This window comes from Hibiscus syriacus, unplaced genomic scaffold, assembly GCF_006381635.1.
Source record: "Hibiscus syriacus cultivar Baekdansim isolate YM2019G1 unplaced genomic scaffold, ASM638163v2 tig00110777_pilon, whole genome shotgun sequence".
In the NCBI taxonomy this organism is placed as follows: Eukaryota; Viridiplantae; Streptophyta; class Magnoliopsida; order Malvales; family Malvaceae; genus Hibiscus; species Hibiscus syriacus.
This window is the reverse complement of record NW_024062858.1, coordinates 104,774-112,792: the sequence shown is the minus strand read 5'-3', so window position 1 is coordinate 112,792 and position 8,019 is coordinate 104,774. Positions and strand designations below refer to the sequence as shown.

Here is an 8,019-nt window from a genome sequence, read left to right as displayed (position 1 = left end):
TCTGTATGACTTAACTCTAAGTATATAATTTTTCTTTCGGTGTCTGATTTAAAGATATGTCTAATATATTTAACCTCAACACAAATTTCATTTACTAGAGTTTTTGAAATTTTGTTTTTGAGTATTTTAAGAGAATTCATATTCACATATCCTAATTTAATGTCATAAATCATCATATAAGAAGTAAAAGCTTTATTATTATAATTATTCGTGGTTTCAACTGTAAATAATTCTCCACTAAAATATTATTTCCTACAAACTTATCATTACAAGTAAGTATAAATTCACCATATTTATAAACAAGTTTAATTCATGATTTATTCATGAGCCCACCACTAATAAGGATTCTACGCGGGAACATATAAAATATTATGTAAAGTCAAAATTTTATCAGAAATAAGTTTAAGTAAAATCTTTCTTTTACCGAGCACTTCAAAGCTGGTGAAAATTTCCATGTAGATTTATTCACCTTTAGAGCCCGTTTGAATCAAGGATTTTTATATTCCCAACATGTATATTTTTTTTCTGATTAAAGATACTCATGTTTAGTTAGGTAAGATTCTCAAATGAAGGTAATATTTTAATACCAACAGTAAATTTTAGTGTTTTATTCCTGATAATGTTATTTTCAAGTGTGTGTTAGGTATTATTTTATACTCGTGCTAAGGGTTAAAATACCTGTCTTTTTCCGGCGAGCTTGCCTCTGCGCGATATCTTCTTCTCCCGTGAGCTTGCCTCTGCCAAAAATTCTTCTCCTGGTAAGATTTCTTCTCCATTCCCTTTCATTTATTTTTCTAGCAATGAGAGAAACTTTACCTTGGGAAACAGAAGATGGAGTTTGGGTTAAGAAAAATAAGATTGGCTTAATTTCCCAACCCGGTTTCTTTTTCTTGCTTAGGATTCAAGGTCCCTTTTTCATTCAATCTCCCTGCTTTTCTCTTTTTATATGCCTTGTATTTCACTAAGAATTGGTTATTGACACTGTAAGAAAATAAAGGGTTAGTATTTCTTTCTTTTTGGGATGATGGCAATTAAGGGTCTTATTTGGGATATCCTTTTCTCTATAATTTGATGACTTTGCATTCATGTGAATTTCGTGCTGTGATCTAGAATTTATCAGATTTTGCTGTTTCTGCATATTCTTCACTCTTTCTTCGGTTAGTCTTTCATTCTTTTTAACTTTTTCTTTGTTCACTCCATCATCGCCAACTGTTTGATATCATTTTGATTTTCCTTGTTTAATATCGGTTCCCGTAGTTTTTTGTTCCTCGTTTAAACATGAGGAAATGGAGGAACACACAACCCATCTTTTCCTCTTAAAAGAAATGGAAGTCAATAAAAAGATACATGACTGGAAAAGATGGGTTGTATGTTCCTCCATTTCCTCATGTTTAATACCAGCAGGATTCTACTTTATGGTCTATTGATAGTGCATGTATAAAATGCTTTGCCATATACTTTTTATAAATAAATAGATTATGAGTTTCCTAATGACAACTTTCTTATCTGAAGACAGGACTGGAAGTGGCTGGTTAAGTGCCACTGGGGGGAATGGATTTGCTGGAGGTGGTGGTGGAAGAATTTCAATTGATGTTTTTAGTTGGCATGATGATACAAATTTCTTAATTCATGGTATGCATTTGGTTTCTGCTTGAATATCTTTCCTACATGATCATTGTTTGAAATACCATAGCAGTTGCTTCGGTTTTCTCCTAGTATTCATTTTCACAAAATTTTAAGTTTAAATTCTAAATGTTGAAGAGAGGCTAAAGTTGCTTGGTGTCAAAGCTCCGTCCTCTCCGTAACATTTACTCTTATTATAATACGTAGTCTAAACTCTAACATCTCCTCTCCTCTCTGTAACATCTGACTATAATGTGTCAAAGCTCCTCTTCTCCGTAACATTTATTCTGTCTATAATATGTAGTCTAAACTCTAACATCTTGTTATCTTCACTTTGGCATCTTTTTTTGCAGGAGGAAAAAGTTTTGGCTGTCCTGATAATGCAGGTGCTGCTGGTACATATTATGATACTGTGCCTCAGAGTCTAATTGTTAGCAACCACAACATGTACACAAATACCGACACACTCCTAATGGAGTTCCCTAAGCAACCACTTTAGACAAATGTGTACCTCCGAGATCATGCAAAGGCTTCTGTTCCTTTGCTTTGGAGCCGTGTTCAGGTCATTGAAGAGCTAAATCTTTTTTCCTATTTGAATATACTTTACGATTATTGTATTTTAACTCATATATGATATCAGTTTCTTGATAACTGTTTCTTTGGCTTATATCCCTCGATATCATTCATTTTGCAGTTATTCTCTATTTAGAGTGATAGCACCTAATTTACATTTGGTTGGTATGTTTAATTCATCTCTAAAGGTCTGAATTAGAATTAAATTTAGATAATTAGATCATTATCCAAAAAGGATTGAATTAGCAGTGTAGCTTGAGGCATTTTTTAAAACTTAGTGATCAAAACGTTGTAGGAATCAGAATAAGTCACCTGACCCAGATGTACCATGTTGGGAAACCAGTTGAAAATTAATTTTTATGGGTATGAAACTTAGATCCTCTTAAAGATAATTGGAACAATTGTCAACATTGGAGCGGATGCTAAACCTGTATTAGTGGTAGATCCCAAGTTATATATAACAAATGAGAGTTACACATTTAGACACTAGAGTTAAAGTTGGTATGAAACTTAGATCCTCTAAAGATAAGTGGTGTGATTGTTCAACCTTGTGCGGAGAGAGTGATGGTAGTTAGACAAAACTTTGGTTATTGGTCATCCATATATTATGCTAACTATGTATCAGGTTACCAGGTGGTGTCACCAATATTAGGCCTCCTCGCTTATAATGCCGACAGTGATATGAGTTTTGGTAGCCCTTTCGAGCTTGGGATTCTTGCCATTGACAAACCTATTAAAACCGATTTCAGCAACGTTACAAAGGCATCCAACATCACAGGATTCTTGCCATTGTGATAGTTTGAAGGAAATGAAAAGTAACATTGAAGAACCAAGTATCACCAACGTTTGTGTGGCAAGCAGGCATGGCCAGTTTGGTTTGGTGGTGAAGTCGCCACAGTCATTGGCTGTGAGGAAGAAGATGCAATGGAAACTGGTGGTGGGATGCTCAGTGGGAACTGCTTTGGGGCTTTCCTTTTGGGGTTGCTTTTAGTGGCGATGTTTGTTAAAATTAGAAGAAAACAAGAATAGAGGAGTTGGCGAGGAGAGCATATGAGAGGCTCTTCAGGTTTCCATGGTTGGACATATAAGGGCTCGAACATTGCCTGCAACTTAACATCATCTTTTAAATGGTAGCTATGGATTCTTTTTATTTTCCTTTTCATGTATGATCATTCTTTTTGCAAGGTTAGCTCTATATGTCTTCGAATAAATCGATTCTTATGTTCACTATCTTGGAACAGAACAACTATGTTTTTCAAGGACATGTTAAGCTTCACTTCATTTCATTATTTCTTTTCATAACTTCCTGGTTCAATGTCTAAAATAACAACCCAACTGTTCTTTTGCTTACGATTTTTAACAAAGGGTATTCTTTGTTCTCCATGAATCTAAACACATATTTAACAATATTAATGAAAATAAAGTGGTTTGTCGGTCGTCGGCGATTCACCTATTTAGAATGTAAACCTGTTGATTGAAAAATACAAGAAACCCCTAGTGAATACTTCACGTATGAACCGAAGTTAATTCCACAATTTAAACATTTAGTTAAACGTTGATGTAAAATTTTAATATATTTTTACATAAATTATGTAAAATTAATTAATTAAAATTAAAATAATATATATTAAATACTCAAGTAATATATTATCAACAAATAGAATTTTTAATAAATAATTTTTATTTAAATATTAGAATTTCATTTGTTAAAAAATATAGAACAATGACAATTTGGTAAATATACATTCCAGTAATATTTTATCCTTCAATCAAACACTGTAATTACATTCCTGCCAAACCAACCAAACACAGTAATATAACATTCCTAGTAATCCTATTATGCCAAACCAACCAAACACAGTAATGTAACATTCCCAGTAATCCTATTCCCTGGTAATCTTTTATTCCCATGATAATCTTACATTCTATGAACCAACACACCCTTAGTTATATCTTCAAAATTAATTAATATTTCTCAATTGACTAGAATATATTGGAGGCATTCATTTCTACTATCCCTCAACGTGATTATCCATCTAATTAACTTCAGAAGCCATGAAGATAATCACTTAATTTGAATTTTCCATCAATTTTGGTTGTGGTTCATGGCGATTCGAGCGACGAAAGTATTGAATTGCTGTGTCAGCTTGTCCGATACATAGCAACTCACTATTTGTTGAATTCTTTGCCTTAATTTCTTCTTTGGATTGGCTGAATTCCTGAACTCGTTTTTTCTTCTAAAAACTTAACCAAACTACATTAATTGATCACTTACGTTGTGGTTCATTGGTTATTTTTTCTTTGGTTGTAGGCTTGTGGTTAAGTTGACCAATTTATTAAGCTTGAGTTCTTTTGTTAACGTTCCCTTTTAATAGTTTTCTTTGTCAAATTAATTATTTTTTAAGGTTTGGAATTCAATTTGTGGTTTTTGATATTTTGAATGTTTTACTTTTCAAGATATAATTAGAAACGAATATAAATTTATGTTAGTAATTAACTTCCAAACTTTTTGAAAAAGATAAATCTATAAAATAAAGAACGAACCCCCATGCCCCTTCTATCCATTTCGTTTGACCGCGCATTGTAAACTACCAAACCATGACTACAACACTGCCCAAGAAAACCGGAAATTATACGTGCGTCACCTTATAAAGGTTAAAAAAAGTGTTATTGATTTTGTTATTGTTTAAATAATAAAATCAGTAAAAAATTACTTAAAAATTTATTTATCTAAATATTATTTTTTTAATATTTTCGTAAAAGTACCAAGAATATAAATCGGTAGTGCATAATAATTTCGATTTTTTTTAGCGGCTAATAATATTCCAGTCATTTTTTTCGAAAATCCGGTTAAAATGTAATAATAAGAAAATTGATAGTGCCTAATATGTTTCCGATCATTTTTACCGGTTTTTTTATTTAAATAATAAAACCAATAATATTTTTTAACTGTATATTAAAATTGTCGCACGTGATCATTCTAAAAAAAATGGCTCAATTCAATTGTCATTGTGTGAAGGCCATCGGCTTTTTCAACCAAGTACATTAATTTTCAAATAATATATTTGAGTGAAAATACCAAACCCTTCGACTTAAATTTTGATTTATAATATATATATAATTATTATAATATTAATTTAAACGTATTTAAATATTTATTGTCTTTAATAATTTAAATATTATTTTTTATTTTCTATAGCCCCACGTGTTTCGATTTGTGTCTTTCATTCTCATGGTCATCTGTAAATACCATAAAAAAGAGCCAAATTATGAGATAACATAAGCACCCAAAAAAACATGGCTCTTTCTTCATCTTCTTCCAAGTCCCTTCCTCCTCCTACTCCACCTCGCCAAACCGCTCTTTTCACTCCAGTAAGTTTATGTTTGTTTCCTTAGAAAAAAAATGGGTACTTTTTCCTTTTTCTTTATTTGGCTGGATCTGATAAAGCTATTTCTTTTGTTTTTTTTCTTTGTTCAACAGATTCAAGAATGTGAAAGGGAGGAACAAGAAGGTGGTGCCCCAAGCTTAAACAAAGACAAAGGGTTGACGCCGAAGCACCTCTCAACACCTCCTAATGACAAAAACATTGGAAAACCCAACGCCATGAAACGTCGGGAATCAGGTGGTGGTTGGGATGGTTCGGTTATTGCAACAATTGCAGGCCAAACTTCTTTTCCATGGCAAGCCCTAACGGATTTTCCACTCCGTTTCATTCTTTAACAAGGAAGAGTCCAAAATCAACTGATATGTGTACAGGCAATGAAGAACACTGGAAATTTGCTGCGTCTGAACTGTCACACAAGCTCATTCAAGCTACAAGAAAGAGAGATGAATAATTGCAGGAAGCTTCAAGGTTAAAATACTCCATGGCTGAGCTTGAGAAGAAGCTTAACAAGCTTGAAGTTTATTGTCACAATCTCAAGTCTAGTCTAGATGAATGCAACATCAACTCTCCTTATAGAATTGACAAAATGCATAGCATTCATCAAGTGAAGAATCAAGATGGAGTTGTTGGAGCTAATGAAAAGTGATTAAACAATTCTTGGTTTCTGTCTCTGAAGCTAGGCTTCAATCAGGCTTTTGAGTAGATCACTGATCACCATGCAATTAAGGCACATGGTACCAAAGTTTACTAGACTGTGTGCTTTATAGCCGTATGACACCAACATATCTCACTCCAACAACCCCAAAAGCCTTCTTATTTACCTCGAAGCTTTGTTGAACAAAGCTTTCTTTGAGGATTTTGAATCAAATGGGTTTCAAAAGAGTGCAGTGACCCTAATATTGAGCCCTATTGATCGTTGTGAAGCTAATATGGCGTCATTCAAATATTTACAAGGTATAACATGGGAGGAGGTTTTGAACAAGGGAACAAGGCATTTCAGTGAGGAGTTTAGTAAGTTCTCTGACAGGAAATGAATGAAATCGTGGGTATGTTGGGGGAACAGAGCTTGGCCTGAGCCATTGTTACAAGCCTTTTTGGTGCGTCAAAGAGTGTGGTTGGTGCACCTATTGGCCAACTCGGTGCACCCTGGCTTACCAACATTCAGGGTAGATAAAGGGGTAAAGTTTGATTCAGTATACATGGAGGAAACGGATGGAGAAAGAGCCAGAAATTTGGTTCCGCGTAGGGTTCGGATCATGATCACACCAGGGTTCTACGTCTATGGCACTGTAGTCAAGTGCAAAGTTATTTGCAGTTACGCCAATAATATGGTTTAATCTCATCTTCTTAGGCTGCGTTTGGTTCACGGAATGGAAGATTACCAGTGGGAATGTAATATTAACAAGAATAAGATTACTGGGAATGTTTATTTGTGTTTGTTGGCTTGCAGGAATGTAAGATTACCGTGTTTGGTTAAAAGAATAAAAGATTATTGTAATGTATATTTGACCAAATTGTCCTTATTATATTTATTTTTTACAAGTTGGAAAATATTATATATTTCTTTAAAAAATTTAAATTCATAAATCATAATTGTTTTTAAAAATTGAAAATGTAAAAAGGTTTAATGAAAGGGTAAAATTTTATTTTAACTTCTGAACTTCATATAAAATTTTAATTATAAATTTTTTTTGTAAATCTAAAATAGTTTAAGGATAAATTTGTAATTTAACATTCGTAGAATTTTATTATTCAATGACAGAAAAAGGATATTTAAAAAATTTAAGGGCATTTTAGTCCAAACGCCGAGAATCCAACAATACCTAAGGAAATGGAGGTAATGACATTCCCGGTAATATACCCCAAAAATTCCACTATTAGTAATCTTACATTACCGGGAATGAGATTCCCGAGCTAACCAAACGGGGGAATGTGGATTCCATTCCCATGGGAATCCCACATTCCCCCATCCAAACACCATCTTAGTGTTTAAATTCAACTAGGTTGCACCTTTGTAAGACTTTTGTGCTAGTTTTTATGTGATGGCCATTTATTAAGATCTATCTTTTCTTTTTTTTTGGGGGTAGGGATGATGTTTTTTCCCCAAACAAGGGGGTCCTTGGATTAAAGTAAGAGAAAATAACATCAGTGACCAAAAATGCTTTATAATATACGAATTTAACCAACTTTGTTTGGATTTTTCAAAATGACCAACAAATTCGCAACGCGAACTCCAATTTCGCAACCCAGTTTCCAATTTCGCAACGCAAATTTGTAAATCGAAATACAGAAGTCAAATTCGCAACGCGATAGCCAAATTCGCAACGCGATAATCAAAATTCGTAACGCGATAGTCAAATACGCAACACGATAGTCAAATTCGCAACACGGAATTTCAAATTCGCAACTGAATTTCAAATTCGCAACATGTTTTAGT

At 33.4% G+C, this 8,019-nt stretch overlaps 1 pseudogene; it reads left to right on the top strand.

Moving 5' to 3' along the window:
* Nucleotides 1-5,493: 5,493 nt before the first annotated feature.
* LOC120139970 lies at nt 5,494-6,986 on the top strand (annotated as a pseudogene).
* Nucleotides 6,987-8,019: the final 1,033 nt, after the last annotated feature.